General features: G+C 35.2%; 1 pseudogene; it reads right to left on the minus strand.

Annotated features, from left to right (window-relative positions):
• Nucleotides 1-606: 606 nt before the first annotated feature.
• Nucleotides 607-3,457, minus strand: LOC134276441 (D-aspartate oxidase-like; annotated as a pseudogene).
• Nucleotides 3,458-18,307: the final 14,850 nt, after the last annotated feature.

Consider the following 18,307-nt stretch of genomic DNA (forward strand, 5'->3'; position numbering starts at 1 on the left):
CAGCAAATTCCGTTACGCGCTTTCAAACAGACTACTGCACTAAATAGGGAGTTAATACATTAGTACAACCCGTGCGCATTTAGTTTGTCCCCTAAAAATTCATTAGCAAAGAATCTTAAGGTAAATATTCTTTTCTCATGCGAAAAACCTCCGCTTTGGAAACCCGCGTCCCTTTACTTGGTGAAAGAGGCAAGGAATAAAGTTTTTAGGAGGGATAAATGACAAGCTAAAAGATGAAAATGAAATGAGCTGCTGAACTTGAATTACAAGTCATGAGCAAACCTCATAAATTTGAAGACATTAGAAAGTTATTTAAAGGTATATAAAAAAAACTCAAACCCGAATAATCTACCAATACCTCTTCTTAATTGACTAATACAAACGTTTTTTTAACTCTTTATTTGATAGCGCAAATACAATTTTAATGAATCATGGTTCTTTAAAGAAAACATTCCATTCCATTCATTTGCTTTACAAAAATTACGTGACCATTAAATATTCTCTTCCCTAAAAAAGTTTCAAACAACATATTAGATTTATCGGTACTACGTGTATTTATAAAAACATATTTTCCCGCTTCTTCATTAAAGACTTCTTTATCACACAATTTCACGGCCCTCTGGTGGTCTGTAATAAATACTTCGTCTCCCTACAGCTTAGCCGGGGTCTGAGTGAGCGCTTCCCGGATCTCGTTGACGACTTGTCCCGCACATCCCCCAATGTAACGTCACGCCCGAACCCCCGTGTCCGTAGTTATGTACAATCTAAAAATAAAGGAGCGGATCATATACGTCAGATTAAGTGTGTAATATTATTTACAAACCATACTTACCATTTTTCCTGTCGGGAGCCTCAGAGTTTCCAGCCGTACCCCGGAACCTCGGTGTGGACGTAAGCCGACCCAGTGTTGGATTATTTCTGCATCCTACTCAGAGAACAAAATTCAATACAGAACTTTTGCATCATCTTCAGTCGATACTTTTGCACACTATTTTAGCAACAATGAAAATGTTACGGGACTTATGTTGCACACAATCTTTACACCGACTGGTGTTGGGACTCACTCCTTGATTGTGTGTTCGTTTATCGAAATTCTAGTAAATGATACCTTCAGACTAGGCACTAGTTCCAGACACCCCTCCCAAATAGCCTTGCGATCAACGTCATCAATTTTTGTGTTCCAGTCGCCAGTCTGACCAGTTCCACCAAGTACGCACAGCATCGGCTCTAGATAATCGAATACACCAAAACAATGGATAATTAAACAAAGCATAAATAATGGATAATCGAACACACCAGTGTGACAATGTTAAATTGAACACATCAAAAACAATGGAAAGCACTACCTAATCCGATTCATTGAATGTGTAAATAAAATGATACTGGGATGTATTCATTATGTTTCAAACAAAATACTGAACTGTAAAAGTATCAAACTTTATACCCAGGTAAAATGTATTTTTCACAATGTGCATTCGTTCCTTCGTACGTCATAAAATGTTTCACCCACGGGGCTTTCACCTGAAAATAAAAAAAGTATACATTATGTCTACTTATCATATACTTAGTAGTAAATACACCGATTCTGCACGGTGTGATACGGGTAACGTCACAATACCCCATATCACGGACCGGTCCGAAAAGCCATATCACGTATCGGACCGGCGGGCCGAAAATCCATATCAAACCGGAAGTAACGTTTGTATTAAGTTTAAAAGTTAATTTACTTTATTTTATTTAAATATTCGTATAAAATAATTCTTTAATGACATTTGTGGTCTTAATTTTTTCCAGTTACCTAAAATTGGCTCTATTAAATTTTAAAGAAAAATGTCACTAACAAGCACAAACATTCTTCAACGACCATATGTGAACTCGCATATTAAGTATTTTAAATATATGATAAATAGAATACTACATACTAAAATTCATATCATATGTCACATCAGCCCTCGGGTCCCATATCAGCCCTCGGGCCTTCGGCCCTCGGGCTTATTGGGGCCACTCGGGCTGATATGACATATGATATGGATTTTAGTATGTAATATTCTCTATTTTACACACATCTGATCACAACACAAAATAGAACACATAAGTAAATCATTATTATGTCATTACCCTGGTGACTTGGCCTCGGATCGGAATGACGTCATTATCTTTGACAAGTGTCCTTGACCCAATCCCTGAAGCGTTCACTACCACGTCATAATCTGACAGGAGCTACACAAGATCTTTTTTGCATTAATTAAATACAGTTACGGGTCTTTGGATAGAAGAGAAAAATATTTATATCCATGTACGCACCTTATCCAAACTGTCCACTCGTCTATGTATGAACTTTCCATTGCTATTCTTGAATCTAGAAATAAAACATAAATCAAATGCATAACATATTGTCTAATACAAATTATGACTCGATCAAAATATCTTGAACAAATATTAATCGACCATATATTTTGTACCCAACTGATTATATATAAGGTTTCTAACGAATCTCCCGTTGTCATACTGACCTTGACATCAGCCAAGACAGATAGGCCTTGACATTGATCATCACCGTGGTGTAAAACACACCAAATCTACAACAGAGAGACAGCTACAACCTATTAGTAAGCAGGGTATCTGACCAATCCCAGGACAGAAAATCCGACCAATCAAAGACATGTGTGATATAGGTAGGAACACAGCCGGTTGGTATCCAGTCAAAGTGCAACATGTTACATCACGTAGACGATATACGGTAAAAATTGAATGCACATAAAACTGCAAACTCAAGATCATGAGTTAGGTTTTACCTGGCCTTGGGGAAAAGAAGTTTAAGTTCTTTGTTGTCCAGTTCGCGGTATCCTAAGACCTGGTGCCGCCATCCTGGACACTATTTCAATAAAGAAAAAAAGGCTAGAAATAGAAAAAGCGTTCTTGTTTTTGTGAAGATACATTTCCTTTGAAAAATAATCAAGTTTCATAACATGGTTAAGACTTTTCTGGTTTACCTGTGTTTCTGCGAAGAAAGAGTAACCCGAGACCATCTGTGCCCCGAGGCGACTGGCCAAAGGCGAGGTTGCAAGATATAACAGGTAATCCCAGGTGTCGCCACCGCATTTTCTACCGTAGGAATCAGGATAGCAATTAAAGCATGCAATATCTGCATGAAACTTTTACATATTGAAGCTGGCACTTTATTTATAACCTAAGAAGATAATTAAATATACATGTAGTTATAAAATGTTGGTAAGATTTTGAAATATTAACGATGGATGAATGAGATTTTTTACGCGACAAATTCCTGATTGTCCCCTCCCACCAGATGTGGCAACCAGAATCCACCTGACCCATCTGAAGTGGTGTTCGGACTGAACCGGTCAGCAATGATGGTGACGTCACATTCCGGCAATTCGTTCTGGATCCGCACCGCGCTGGACACGCCCACCACCCCTGCCCCCACCACGCATACCCGGGTTTGTCATTTTACTAAAAATAGAACCTTCATATTTATTACGTAAACACAAAGACTTTTCAGTTTTTATTTGTATCAATGATTATTTAGTGAATATTATACCGACAGAAATTCTATCCAGGAAAGGGCAAAAATAACAACAGCATTTATTGTTGTAATATTTTATTTCTTATATATTTAATGTTTTAAACTTGTTCATACCACGACATCTCAGCCGTCAAAATTAGGGTTAACTCAGAGAAAGTGCAATTTTCCTAAAATGACTGATACGCACTTAAATAGTGATGCAGGACAAATTACGACAGCACGTTTGAGGTGGTAAATATCCTAAATTATACATATTTTTAATTCAACAAATAATGAATTGTCCAGCACTTTTATAGATATGTGCTTTTAGATATTTCTTATGACAAATGCAGTGAACGATCTAAGATAAAGAAAAAAAGGAACCAAGAACTATTGTAACTTAATTCCAGAGCTAGGTGATTCCAGGCGCCCTTGAGTGCATATCCCCTGCCAAGCGGACATATTTGCTGTGTATTGATCATGTGTAAACGGAATATTCTATGGTCAAATCAAGCATTAGAAACGAAGGCCCAACAATTGATATGGAATATTTCAAACAACTTACAACCCAGATGTTATATTGGCTAACAATGTCAGTATATCATCCATAGAGTTAATATAATGCTGGCTTTAAACAAGGGTTGTTAAAATTCCTGCAACATCGACTTGTTTGACAGTAGTCTACTTTGGTTTAAAAATTAATCGTATAGATCTATGAGAGCTACATATAGCAAGCTCTCGGGTCAGTATTGAATAATATGCAGGTGATAGCGGGATCAGATTGGCACAACTTGATTTTAATCAGGTCGAACTATATGTGATTTAAATTTGTTATAAAAGACACAAGGTGTGCTCCATATGTACAGGCTTTACTTGAACTTTAATTAATGACGACGTACGATCGACACCTAAAGGAACAAACTTTCAGTTAAAGATTAAATATTCATCTAAATGTTTTTCAACAATACATTACATTTCTTTGTGATTAAATTACAGTTTAAACACTACTGACATACCTTTAGATACCATATTAAACAAAGTGGGTCAAGAGATCTTGGTCATCCATTTGTTTATCTACGGCGCTGATACCAAAACAAGTCCCACGGAGAAAATAAGTCCCACATGAGTCCTACGTGAGTCCCACAGCAAAAGAGCCAATAATTACATACAATAAAGGGTTATTTTGAAAGAATATTTTATTTATATGACCATATATCAAAAAAAGATTTGATAAAATGTTTTAAGTGTGTTAAATAGACGATTGTAAATTTCAGACCACAGTCAAGAACGATAACTCTGTTCAAATGTAAACAATGACCAAGAACTATACTGAAAATGTTTAATTACTGCTGATAGCTACATGTAACTTTTTTTCTGAAAAAAAAAAAAAGATATTTGTAAAATATTTTTTTAATAAGGAAGTTAATTTAATATGGTGTTATTTCTGAATTAAATTTGTTCTTCTGTTTTACTTGAATTTTTAAGTTTCGTTTGAAAATATTCTTCCAATTACATTATATACAACTAAAAGTATGTTTTATTTTATTATAATGATTTTATATAATTACTTTGTTTCTTACAAACTAAAATAGTTTTACTGTGTTTTTATGTTATTTGACAACAACTTGGTAACTGACACCAATGTTTATTGTGTATATACACAGACACCTGTGGAGGTACGTCCCTGGTATAACTGTAAACAACACCTTGGGGATGTTATTCACACCTTTCAATCTCCCTGTTGTTTGTATACCTATTACAATAACTTTTGAACAAGGCTGGGGCTAGGTTACACCATTTGGATTTCAAATAAAATATTTAATTAAATGTAGAAATAGAATTATTGAAATTTCGGCTACTATTATGTATGACAAATAAGGTGATTAATCAAATATTTTCCTATTTGATTTTATAAATAAAAACATTCTTTGAAATTTAAATTATAAGAATTATGATTTAGAATAGACTAATTAAGAAAGCATTAACTGTATTGTAAATTCTTGACTTGTATGAAAAGATTCCAAATAATAGTATTAAAGGCACAACCATTGAAGTTTTGTATTAATTTGTAGAACAAATATCATGCAGAGAAGTAGCTGTTACCTATCCATTTTCTTTATTTAAAAAATGTGTTTATTATTCATCATGTAAATTAAGATAAAAATTTAGATTATAATTAACATGTTTATTTTCCACAAGTTCATCATATTCATCAAATATATTTCCAGGATACCTGAATACAAGCCCATGCATCTGAGTACTAATTCTCTAATTAACTGAAAGTTTTTCACAACACAAGTATCTTTAATGGATGAAAACACGGCTATCTCAACTCAGTCAACTGGAATTTTGATTTTTGCAGTTTGATTCCTCATTTCACTTAATTGTTATTACAAAAGTGATAAACTAGTATTTTAATGATATTTTAATTTATTTAAATTACATTAAACTTTTATAATACTCTGTATTTTATAAAATACAGAGTATTATAAAAGTTTAATTTAATCTAGATAAATTAAAATATTATTAAAATACTAGTTTATCACTTTTGTCCGATATAAATCACTTCCAATTTCATCCAATTGTTATGAATGAGTAAAGTAGTTCACTTTCTATATCTTTAAAACAATACTTTTAGCTTTGTAGGTCTATATAATTTCCTAGGACTGTATAGTCATAATTTTCAAAAGAAAGAATGGCTTTAGATTATTGAGCTAGTAAATTGCACATATCAATTATAAATCTCTTTATCATATGCTTGATAAATACAAGACCAGCATTGTAAAAATTCATTGAATTTCCCAAGTTTTGATATTATAAAATTGTTAAATTTATAAAAAAAAAAAAAATTGATTGAAAATGTCTGTTTTTGGTAGTAGTTTTTTTTAGTCGTTAGAACTGCTACAGAAGGCATATAAACCAAGGAACATTGTGAAAGTTTCATAAAATCTTTAAAATTAGAATTTGGATGGCTTGTTACTTCGATACTTGAGGCAGATGTAAGAGTTATTGCTCTTAGATTATACACAATCTTTAGAAAACATCTTAGAACTTCCTGACTTTCTAAAATATAATTAATTTAATAATAAAATTATAATATCTATTAATATTTGTTTTCAAAAACTACTAAAATATTAAGTGTTATCATTATTGTTGGGATTAGGAAACACTATAGTTATATGAGGATATAGGAGTTATCGTTCTTTGTTTTTGTAACTAATCGTTGTAACCGGCTTCTAAAACATTTTTGTGACAAAATTTTATTCAAAATATATCTAAACAATGATACTCTATAAAAATATGTTGTTAAATATTAATAAAATATCATATTTACTGGTGGGACTCATTATTTTTCTGTGGGACTCATGTGGGACTTATTTTCCCCGTGGGACTTGTTTTAGTATGTCCCATCTACGGTGAGGTCTGGGGGTTTTAAAATTGAAATTCTCTAAAGAAAGTATTTACCACTCGATGATATCTCATATTTATAATTAATATATTCTTATAAATAAAAAAGATCGATGGATCTAAGAATGAATTATCTAAGAGAATCTTAGTGTCTAGTTTTTTTTTTTTTTGAGCGAACAAATCTCATGATAAATGTTAAATACAAACTTCATGAATGTTGTGATGTACTAAACATGCAAAAAAGGAAAGCGTTTCTTTCTTCCTTTTAATGTTCTGTTTACCTCTTGAACTTATTATGATATTTTACTTCTCTTGTTATCTAATTAAATAAGTGAGTCATTTTTGTACTTCAAAGAAATGAGCAATCTTTAGAGAAAAAAATAGAGTTTTTCTTGGAACAACTTATCTAAATTTGATAGATGGCGCAATTGTACTTCCTGTAAATTGAGACTAAGAATGGCTTTTGTATAATAATGAATAAGAAGTGGTATATCAATATCTTAATAATTTTTGCCCATATATCCTTCTTATCTTCTGGTAAGTAACAAATTTGATAGTTTATTTAATCTGAATATCGGATGGGTCGGTTTGCCAAGGAACTGACACCAGACGAAAGTTCTCCGAGATCGAGATTGTGAACCGATGGTTTTCCTTCGTACGAATAATTTAAGTGTGTATGGGAACAAACCTTCACCGCAGTTAGAATACTTCCCATACACTTTCAGTGAGCAAATCGGAGCATACCCGCTCCGAAATGATTTTAAAGAATTCGAAATGGGTTAAGCTGAAAATACTACAAAATTCATAAAAACAAATCTTTCTGAGGTTGTTTACACATGGTTTATGCCTTTTCTCCCAAAAAATAATACATAATATGGGGCACATAATATGTGTTACGGTGTGACAGTTGGGGCGAACGCAATTAGTTGCAACTTCAAAAATATACTTGAAACATTGATCCGCCACTTCAAATGTCAAGTCACACAAAACATCCAGACTGTGACATCACACGAAAGCTCGTCAGGGTTTATGGAAACAGCCGAGCATCTAGTTGAAACTATAAACCTAAGGCAACAGGGTTCGACATTAACGTTAGTCCGTAAGTCTAAGACTAATAATTTTTCATTCGGACTAATAAAAGTTGTGGTTAATTAGTCCTAATGGACTAAAAAAGTTTTTTGGGAGAAAAAAAATTACCGATGTTCTCGACAACTTTCACTGGAAAACCCCATATGTATTTTTAAATTAGCTTTCTAACTTCTTGGCGGAAAGTTATTTAATTCTGAGTCAATTTGGCGTGTAATTTTAGGACTCATTTGTATGAAATTAAACATTTTAGCGATCATGATTTAGTATCACATATGATAAAGAAAGATGTTCGACATTTGGATGATGTAATGATCGTAGTTCCTGATCGTGCAATTTCAACGAATCATGGTGTAAAATATTTCATGTAAATGCTTTGTTTATTTTATAAAAGTATAAAAAGTACATTGCAATGTTAATTTTATTTATTTATATTTTTGACGGACTCATAAAATTGTCCGCAGACTGATAAAAGTAAAGAACCACTAGTCCCGCTGGACCAACGCCTAAAAATGTTAGTGTCAAACCCTGGGCAATTTTTGTCGAAAGACCTATGTACAGATTTCATTCAGAATTTCCTCTGTTCTCACACTTTAGTCTATTGAGCTCGCTATAAAGATGAAAATTTAACATTTTCCCCAGGGTTTTCGTTTATCCCTTGAAATTTACATGCCATGTTTAGAACTCTCAGGATTGTCTGTTGCTAATGCAATGAGTTAGAGTTTTCAGCCATTTTTAGCTCACCTCAACGAAGTTGGGGGGAGGTTATGTGATACCCTCGGCGTCGGCGTCGGTGTCGGTGTCGGCGTCCCAGGTTAAGGTTAAGTTTTTTGGAGCAGTTTTCTTTTTAATTACTTCTGTGTCCTATACTGATTAGACATGCATGGAAGATGGTTTTAGTGTGTTTTATTGTACCAGACAAAGTTTCAGATGCTGCAATTTCAGCAAAGGAATTACCAGGTTAATGTTTTTGGAGCAGGTTAACATTTTTGGTGCAGTTTTTGGTGTGGGTTTCATTTCCAATTAACTATAAGCCCTATGTTGACCAAACTTGCATGGATGATACATCTAAGGATGCATACTACCGGGCTTGCTTCGGATGATGAATCTGACCTACATTTTCCGGTTGAGTGAACAGGTTATAGTTTTTGGTGTAGGTTTCATTTCCAAGTAACTATAAGCCCTATGTTGACCAAACTTGCATGGATGATACATCTAAGGATGCATACTACCGGGCTTGCTTCGGATGATGAATCTGACCTACCGGGTACATTTTCCGGTTGAGTGAACAGGTTAAAGTTTTTGGTGCAAGTTTCATTTCCAAGTAACTATAAGCCCTATGTTGACCAAACTTGCATGGATGATACATCTAAGGATGCCTACTACCGGGCTTGCTTCGGATGCTGAATCTGACCTACATTTTCCGGTTGAGTGAACAGGTTAAAGTTTTTGGTGCAGGTTTCATTTCCAAGTACCTATAAGCCCTATGTTGACCAAACTTGCATGGATGATACATCTAAGGATGCATACTACCGGGCTTGCTTCGGATGCTGAATCTGACCTACATTTTCCGGTTGAGTGAACAGGTTAAAGTTTTTGGTGCAGGTTTCATTTCCAAGTAACTATAAGCCCTATGTTGACCAAACTTGCATGGATGATACATCTAAGGATGCATACTACCGGGCTTGCTTCGGATGCTGAATCTGACCTACATTTTCCAGTTGAGTGATTAGGTTAAAGTTTTTGGTGCAGGTTTCATTTCCAAGTAACTATAAGCCCTATGTTGACCAAACTTGCATGGATGATACATCTAAGGATGCATACTACCGGGCTTGCTTCGGATGCTGAATCTGACCTACATTTTCCGGTTGAGTGAACAGGTTAAAGTTTTTGGTGCAAGTTTCATTTCCAAGTAACTATAAGCCCTATGTTGACCAAACTTGCATGGATGATACATCTAAGGATGCATACTACCGGGCTTGCTTTGGATGCTGAATCTGACCTACATTTTCCGGTTGAGTGAACAGGTTAAAGTTTTTGGTGTAGGTTTCATTTCCAAGTAACTATAAGCCCTATGTTGACCAAACTTGCATGGATGATACATCTAAGGATGCATACTACCGGGCTTGCTTCGGATGCTGAATCTGACCTACATTTTCCGGTTGAGTGAACAGGTTAAAGTTTTTGGTGCAGGTTTCATTTCCAAGTAACTATAAGCCCTATGTTGACCAAACTTGCATGGATGATACATCTAAGGATGCATACTACCGGGCTTGCTTCGGATGCTGAATCTGACCTACATTTTCCGGTTGAGTGATTAGGTTAAAGTTTTTGGTGCAGGTTTCATTTCCAAGTAACTATAAGCCCTATGTTGACCAAACTTGCATGGATGATACATCTAAGGATGCATACTACCGGGCTTGCTTCGGATGCTGAATCTGACCTACATTTTCCGGTTGAGTGAACAGGTTAAAGTTTTTGGTGCAGGTTTCATTTCCAAGTAACTATAAGCCCTATGTTGACCAAACTTGCATGGATGATACATCTAAGGATGCACACTACCAGGCTTGCTTCGGATGCTGAATCTGACCTACATTTTCCGGTTGAGTGAATAGTTAAAAGTTTTTGGTGCAGGTTTCATTTCCAAGGAACTATGAGTTCTTTAATGACCAGTCTTGCATAGATGATACATCTAAGGATGCATACTTCCAGGCTTGCTTCGGATGCTGAATCTGACCTACTTTTTGTGGATGAGTGAAAATGTTAGTTTTGATGCATGTTTCATTTCCAATAAACTATGAGCCTTATAATGAGCAAACTTGCATGGATGATACATCTAACAGTCAGGGGCATCATGGAATCAAGTTATTTTTTAAAATAACTTGTACAGGTTACTTCACTTATTTATGACTATACAAAGAAGTAACTCATTTGAGTTAACTCTTAAAAAGTAGAATGTCTATCACTTTTGTCAAGAAACATCAATATGTTGAGTTCTCTGCTGATTAAAGATGATGTAAGGCTGAGAAAGTTGTAAATATATGTACTTCTTTTAATAAAACTCAACAAACTTAATATCTCCTAAGCAGATACAATGATATGTATAAAATATCATGATTTTTTTAAAAGGAAAAATGATTCCATTTCATAAACATTTCAGGGGTCAATTACACATCTTCCGCCAATTTTGCCAACACTGAGACTAATTTTCTAATAATCTTTGGACATTGCTCACCAATCTCTCAGTCTTGCATTTTTTGTGCAAAGCTGTATATTTTTGTGCAAGAGTTCTAAAGCGAGGAGGGTTAAGGATGAAATAACAGAAATAAGTTATGATTTGTGGACTTTCAGTGTGCTAGATTGTAAAGATAGATTACTTTTCCTCTCATGAACCATCTACCAGTACTTAATAACCCAAGCACAGCATGACTAAAGCCTTTCAGATACCAGCAGGTTTACAGTAATGAATAGTAAAGTATCAATAACTGAAATAAGTCACTGAAGAAAAGCATAATCAGGGAAAGATAACCCAAAATGTTGACATTTAATAACTTAAACAAATCATTTCAAAAATAACTTGTTTCCATGATGCCCTTGACTGTCTAAGGATGCACACTAATGGACTTGCTTCGGATGCTGTATTGGACATACATTTTTCAGATAATAGACAAGGTAAAAGTTATGGTTGCAGGTCTATTACCAAAAACAATAAGGCTTATATAACATTGTATAAAACAAACTTGCACAAATGCTGCATCAAGAGATGAAAACTCTCAAATTTGCTTCAGATGCTGGATTTTCATTACATTTTCACGAAGAAGAATAGTTTAAATTTTTTATGTAGGTCTATTTCAAAGTATCAGATCAAAATTGCTTTTAAAAATATTTTCATTCTTGGAATGTATACTTTTTGTTGGTTAATTGTGTGACTTTGCCTTACTTAAAGACAACATTCGTTGAGGTGAGCTCTGTAATCTCTGATTACCTATGTTTTCCCTTGCTAAATTTCCAAAACATCAAATGAATTCTATCGTTATTCTATCAGTAGGACAATATCATTTTAATGATAGAATGTTCCATCAGGTATCCCCAAGCTCTAAAGTACCATCACCTTATGCATGTTAAGCTGAGAAAAGCTATCTGAAATATTGTAAATGTTTTTCCATCGCTACACTTACAAATGACCAAACCTCATTCAAACATATTTTTAACACCAATTTATAGCAATTAGCATGATTAGCCAAAAAAAAAAAAACCAAAGTTATCTTGCTTAAATCATACCAAGGCGGGCATTCAAAAAGATATGAAATAGACAGCACTTGATACAATCATGATCATGATGATTACTGCTTAGTACTTTACTGTACTTATACTTGGTCATTATATGTAGGAGAATTTTTTTATGAATCTTAGTTATTATACCCGCACTTTCTAAAGAAAGTTCGGGTATATTGTTGTTACTCATGTCCGTCCGTCCGTCCGTCCGTCCGTCCGTCCGTCCGTCTGTCACACTTTTCTTCCTTGAACTCCTCTTACATTTTACACAGTAGCCTAATCATCTTTTGGGAGATGGTTGGTGGTGTCATGTAGATGTGCAGTAAGGTTTCGAAATTTTGATTTTGCCCTGGGGGGTCAAATGGGGGTCGAAAAATGATGTTTTTTATGCAAAAAGCCCCGTCTTCCCTGAACTCCTCTTACATTTTACACAGTAGCCTAATCATCTTTTGGGAGATGGTTGGTGGTGTCATGTAGATGTGCAGTAAGGTTTCGGAATTTTGATTTTGCCCCGGGGGGTCAAATGGGGGTCGAAAAATGACGTTTTTTATGCAAAAAGCCCCGTCTTCCCTGAACTCCTCTTACATTTTACACAGTAGCCTAATCATCTTTTGGGAGATGGTTGGTGGTGTCATGTAGATGTGCAGTAAGGTTTCGGAATGTTGATTTTGCCCCGGGGAGTCAAATGGGGGTCGAAAAATGATGTTTTTTATGCAAAGAGCACCGTCTTCCCTGAACTCCTCTTACATTTTACACAGTAGCCTAATCATCGTTTGGGAGATGGTTGGTGGTGTCCTGTAGATGTGCAGTAAGGTTTCGGAATTTTGATTTTGCCCCGGGGGGTCAAATGGGGGTCGAAAAATGACGTTTTTTATGCAAAAAGCCCTGTCTTCCCTGAACTCCTCTTACATTTTACACAGTAGCCTAATCATCTTTTGGGAGATGGTTGGTGGTGTCATGTAGATGTGCAGTAAGGTTTCAGAATTTTGATTTTGCCCCGGGGAGTCAAATGGGGGTCGAAAAATGACGTTTTTTATGCAAAAAGCCCCGTCTTCCCTGAACTCCTCTTACATTTTACAAAGTAGCCTAATCATCTTTTGGGAGATGGTTGGTGGTGTAATGTAGATGTGCAGTAAGGTTTTAGAATGTTGATTTTGCCCCGGGGGGAGTACAGTGGACCCTCATTTATCCGGACGCTTTGGTTCCCAGTCCATTTGTCCGGATATGTGAAGCATCCGGATATCTGAATCACCAATTAAACAAGACAACACAGCATTTAAAAATTTCGTTCCAATGAAAAATCGTCCGGATACTGATGCATCTGGATATCTGGCGTCCGGATATCTGAAGGTCCACTGTAATGGTGTCGAAAAATGATATTTTAAAAAGTGAGGTCAAGGTCAAAGGAAAATTCAAGGTCAAAATATGTTGACGTATTAATAGCTCTTAGCAGTTTGTATCAGCATATGACGTTTGATAAATATATCTTGAATTGTTTATTCAAAACTGGTCTAGAAATTAATTTTAGAAAAGTAAGGTCAAGGTCACAGGAAAGGTCAAGGTAAAAAAGTGTGAAGCATCGTAAAGCTTACATCAGTATGTATCATCATGTGAAGTTTCATTACACAACTTGAATGGTTTCTTTGAAATAAAGCTAAACACTAATTTAAAGAAAAGTTATGTGAAGGTCAAAGGAAAAGTCAAAGTCAAAAAATATTGCTGCAGTTGGATATTTACTTCAGTATGCATCAACATATGAACTTTGATAAAAATATCTAGAAAGTTTCTTTGAGCCCGATGGAAAGACAGATGGAAGGGTGGAGGACGGACATGACAAAAACTATACATGTATTCCTAATCATGGTGTGGCATAAAAAACTTGAATCTACATTATATGAGCATGTTTCCATCTATCAAGATTATACAAGCAAATTCAAAGAATTGTGGTCCTCTGCTTTCTGTGTTTTAGTGAATGAGATACCATAATTTATGGCAGATTGTGTGTCAAATATGCACCCCTATCATATATCAATTTTTGAAAATTGGGTCAAAGGGGAAAAATCATAGCATGCTCTGAAACATTTTGTTGCAGGTAATGTACATGTCAAATATGAAAGTCCTATCTCTTTTGAATCAAAAGTTGTATATACAATATAATATTTTTGAAAAGTAGGTTAAACTTCTAGGTCAAGGTCATAGAGTCAAAAGTCATGATATATTTAGAAAAGTCTTTTCACATGTAATAAACATGTATAATTTGAATGCCCTTTCTTTTCTCTTTCAAAATGATCAATTTAAAATGTTATTTTTTGGAAAGTAGGTAAAACTTTAAGGTCAAGGTCTCACTTGGGTTAAAAAATCATAGTATATTTAGAAAGTTTTGTGGTAATGTGCATGTGAAATATGAAAGCACTATCTCTTATCATTCAAAAGTTATGACCAAGGTTAAATTTATTGTGACAGATGCACATACTAGCTGTCAATAAGATGGACAGACTGACAGACAAATGAGATTTAATGTCCCCTCCCTTTCCCCAAAATGGGGGACAATAATGCCCTTACTGTTCTTGAGAAGAAGATTTATGATGGAAAAAATCCCCTGCATATTTCTTAACGCAAATTAATATTGTGTTCTTATGTCATTTTGTTTGTTGTTAAACATCCCTCTCAGGAATTTTTCACTCATATGGAGACACCACCATTTGAAAAATAATGAGGACAAGTTAGATTTGAGGTCAACATTCATTTTAGGAGTTTTCAACCATTAAGACGTAAAGAAATATTAACCCGATCCTTCCCCTCACCCCTTCCCAGACCCCTGTTTGTTCATGTATGCAAAAAAAAAAATGTTTATACAAATAGTTTAATGTGGTCCATCTCTGAATGATTCTCATTCCTAATTCTAGGAAGATATGTTGACACAAATTCATGAATAAAATGTCAAGTAATCTTATCATTGATGCGCTTTTATTTAATTTACTGCAGTCATATTGTGAACATTTCCAGCTCATTAGGAGAGTGGGGATGACCTCTAGGGGTTCATAACCTTTATACCATTAAATTTACATAACATAATAACACAATATTATGTATAGTCAAATGGATAAAGTTTCCTACTATTTAGGAGTCACATGATCATTTGTCATTACAGGGACAGGGAAATGGATTGGGAGATCGCCCCCTCAACACCCCCCCCCCTCCCTTTCCCCCGGAATTTGCAGGACTATAATATGTACTGGAGGAAATAAAAAATGACGGTGGATGCCGTAAGTGTCCCTCCACCCAAGACACCAGACCAAACCATAATTTCTTTTTATTTCTTGCTTCTCAGGAAATTCTGGTCTGGAACCCCCCCCCCCTACCCCTCCCCCCCCCCCCCCCCCCCCCCCCCCCCCGTCCCTCCAAGAAAAAAAAATTCTGGATCTTGTAACTGAATGTAACCTTGATAACGGGGGATAACTCTTCAGAATGTGAAATTCGTCTATTGTAGCATCGGATGACCTTTGATCCTTTAAACTTTAACCTAACCGTTTGCATTTCAGACTATTTTACCCAAATCTATACCAAAACTTGTACTTACCGATTGTTATTATTTAGGCCCTGTCATCTTCATGAAATATAATCCAGTTAAAACACAAAATGAAATAATTCCTACCGACATATATGCAAATATGCACACTAGTATCCTACTGCACGTGCAGTGAAATCTAAAATGATAATGCCAATGGTAAAACTAGTACTTAAGTTGGGTACGTGACGCAAGCCCAATGTGATGCAGGTGTTCAGATACATGTATAGTGCAAGAACAAATTGAAAATTATCATTTACAAAAGATGTTTTATTTTAGCTTTGCAATCTAGGCCTATTTGCAAAAAAAGACAAATAAGGTGTGTTTGTGTGTGTGTGTTGATGGGAGACGGGTGGGGGTTGACTATTAAATTGATTGTGTATATGGCAGCTTTCAAGAAGTTTCTGCCTAATCAAATATAAATAAACTTTGCACATATTGAAAAATTCATCAAAAACGCTTTACACTAATTTGAATAATATTATTTGTTGTTAATCTATATGAGAAAATAGATTTAAAAAGTTCCAATTATGTGCCAAAAATCCCCCCCCCTTTTATCAAACCTAATTTACATCATTAATTTAATTCTGTAGTTTAATTTCCGACTGGTAATGAATTAAGAATATGAAATACCTATAAAATGGAGGCCCATGGGTCACATGGTCACTAGCTGCAGGTCTGTAGCGTTATGGTTTTATATATTAGTCTTTGACTGCAGATCCTGTAATGCAAAAAAGGTGCAATTTACGGCGCAATATTTTTTGCGCACTTCTGGGGAGAATTTCTCCACTTTCCAGCATCGGTCAATTTACTACCTTTCACTCCCTAATTCTAGGCACATTATTTAATCAATCTGTGTATTTTATCCATCTCCCAACCCTTTATAGTCGTCTCTACTCGAGATAAACTCGCTTGATTAAAATTATTTGTTAGATTGCTGAAAATTCACATCAAGCGAGTTTATTGCCTGTAGAGATTACTATAAATGACTGGGAGGTGGACAAAATATACATATTGGCCAGAGAATGTGTCTAAAATTAGGGAGTGAAAGGTAGTTGATTGCCTAATGCTAGAAAGTGGAGAAATTCTGCCCAAAAGTGCTCAAAAAATATTGCGCGTAAATTGCACCTTTTTTGCATATGGGGATCTGTAGCGTTATGATCAAAGACAAATATATAAAACCAGATCTGCAGCTACATGGTCACCTGAGCATATTATGCTCAATTTGATGAATACATGTATTATGTAAATTATTGAATTATATTGACTTTTCATTGGCGGATCCAGAGGGGGGTCCGGGGGTTGGAACCCCCCCTTTATTTTTTGCCAAGTGGAGAGAGAGAGAGGATAAAAAGTTTTCTTAGATTATATATTTATAAGTCTTATTTATTGAATAGATAGATTCTCACACATTTAGTTTCCTCCAATCACCTTCTCTATTATATTTTTTATGAGAGAATGGTTGCATTTGATATTAGATTCCCGCGATCTTTGGCTGTGTTTGCTAAATATGTACCGTTTTTATCATATCTTGATCAATTGAACGAACTAACATGTAGCTCTTTGTTTTAAAGCCCACCCGCACCCCACCCCAAAAAGGTTTTTCAAATTCTTAAAGAAAATTCTTTATAATCTTCAACAGTGAAACGAATCCATTCAATTTTAAGGCTTCCGTAATTTTTGATTTTTTTTTTTGCTTTGTTTTTATTTTGTTCGGAATGGGGGTACGCGTTCTTTTTGACAGACATAAAACATAGATAGCATTTACCAAAACCTTAGATCTTTCTATACAAGTCTGTGAATCTTATTTGCTTGAGAGTATGTAGGGAAGTCGGGGGGTAGAGGGATACAATCCTGGAACCCCCCCTTTCAAAAATTGCTGGATCCGCCCCTGCTTTTTCCTTGGTAAAGCCCAATATGAAGAAGTGTGCATTTAGAGGCAAACACCTTAGTGCGGGTATTACTGTCTCATGACAGCATCTAGTTGCTTATAATATTGTAATTTTGACTCAGATGACACAAAGGTGTAGCTTAAAATAATCTTTCCAGTAAGCATTTTTAGCTCTTCTGAGCCAAAGGCTCAAAGAGCTAATGCTATGGCCATTTGTGCGGTGTGCGTTAACTTTTTAGAATATGGGCCATAACTCAAGAACCCCTTGGCCAATCAGTGTCAAATTTGTCACAGGGTATCCTTGCCCCAAGGGCTACCATTTATACTAATATAAGGGTTGTGACCCTAAAACAAGGGGGGATAATCAGGAAAACAAAACCAAAAGTACTGGTTGCTAAGAAATCTTCTTCTCCAGAACGACCAGGCAGATTTTCACGAAACTTACATACAAGGATCAGGATATGTTGAAGATAAAAAATTGTTCAAGGCATGACCCTGGGGCAAAGGGCGTGGTCTCAAGGTCACTTTAAAGTTGACCTAAATTTACAAAATAAAA

The sequence above is a fragment of the Saccostrea cucullata genome, unplaced genomic scaffold (assembly GCF_032062105.1).
Source record: "Saccostrea cucullata isolate Sc308-1 unplaced genomic scaffold, CSIRO_AGI_Scuc_v1 ctg7111, whole genome shotgun sequence".
In the NCBI taxonomy this organism is placed as follows: domain Eukaryota; kingdom Metazoa; phylum Mollusca; class Bivalvia; order Ostreida; family Ostreidae; genus Saccostrea; species Saccostrea cuccullata.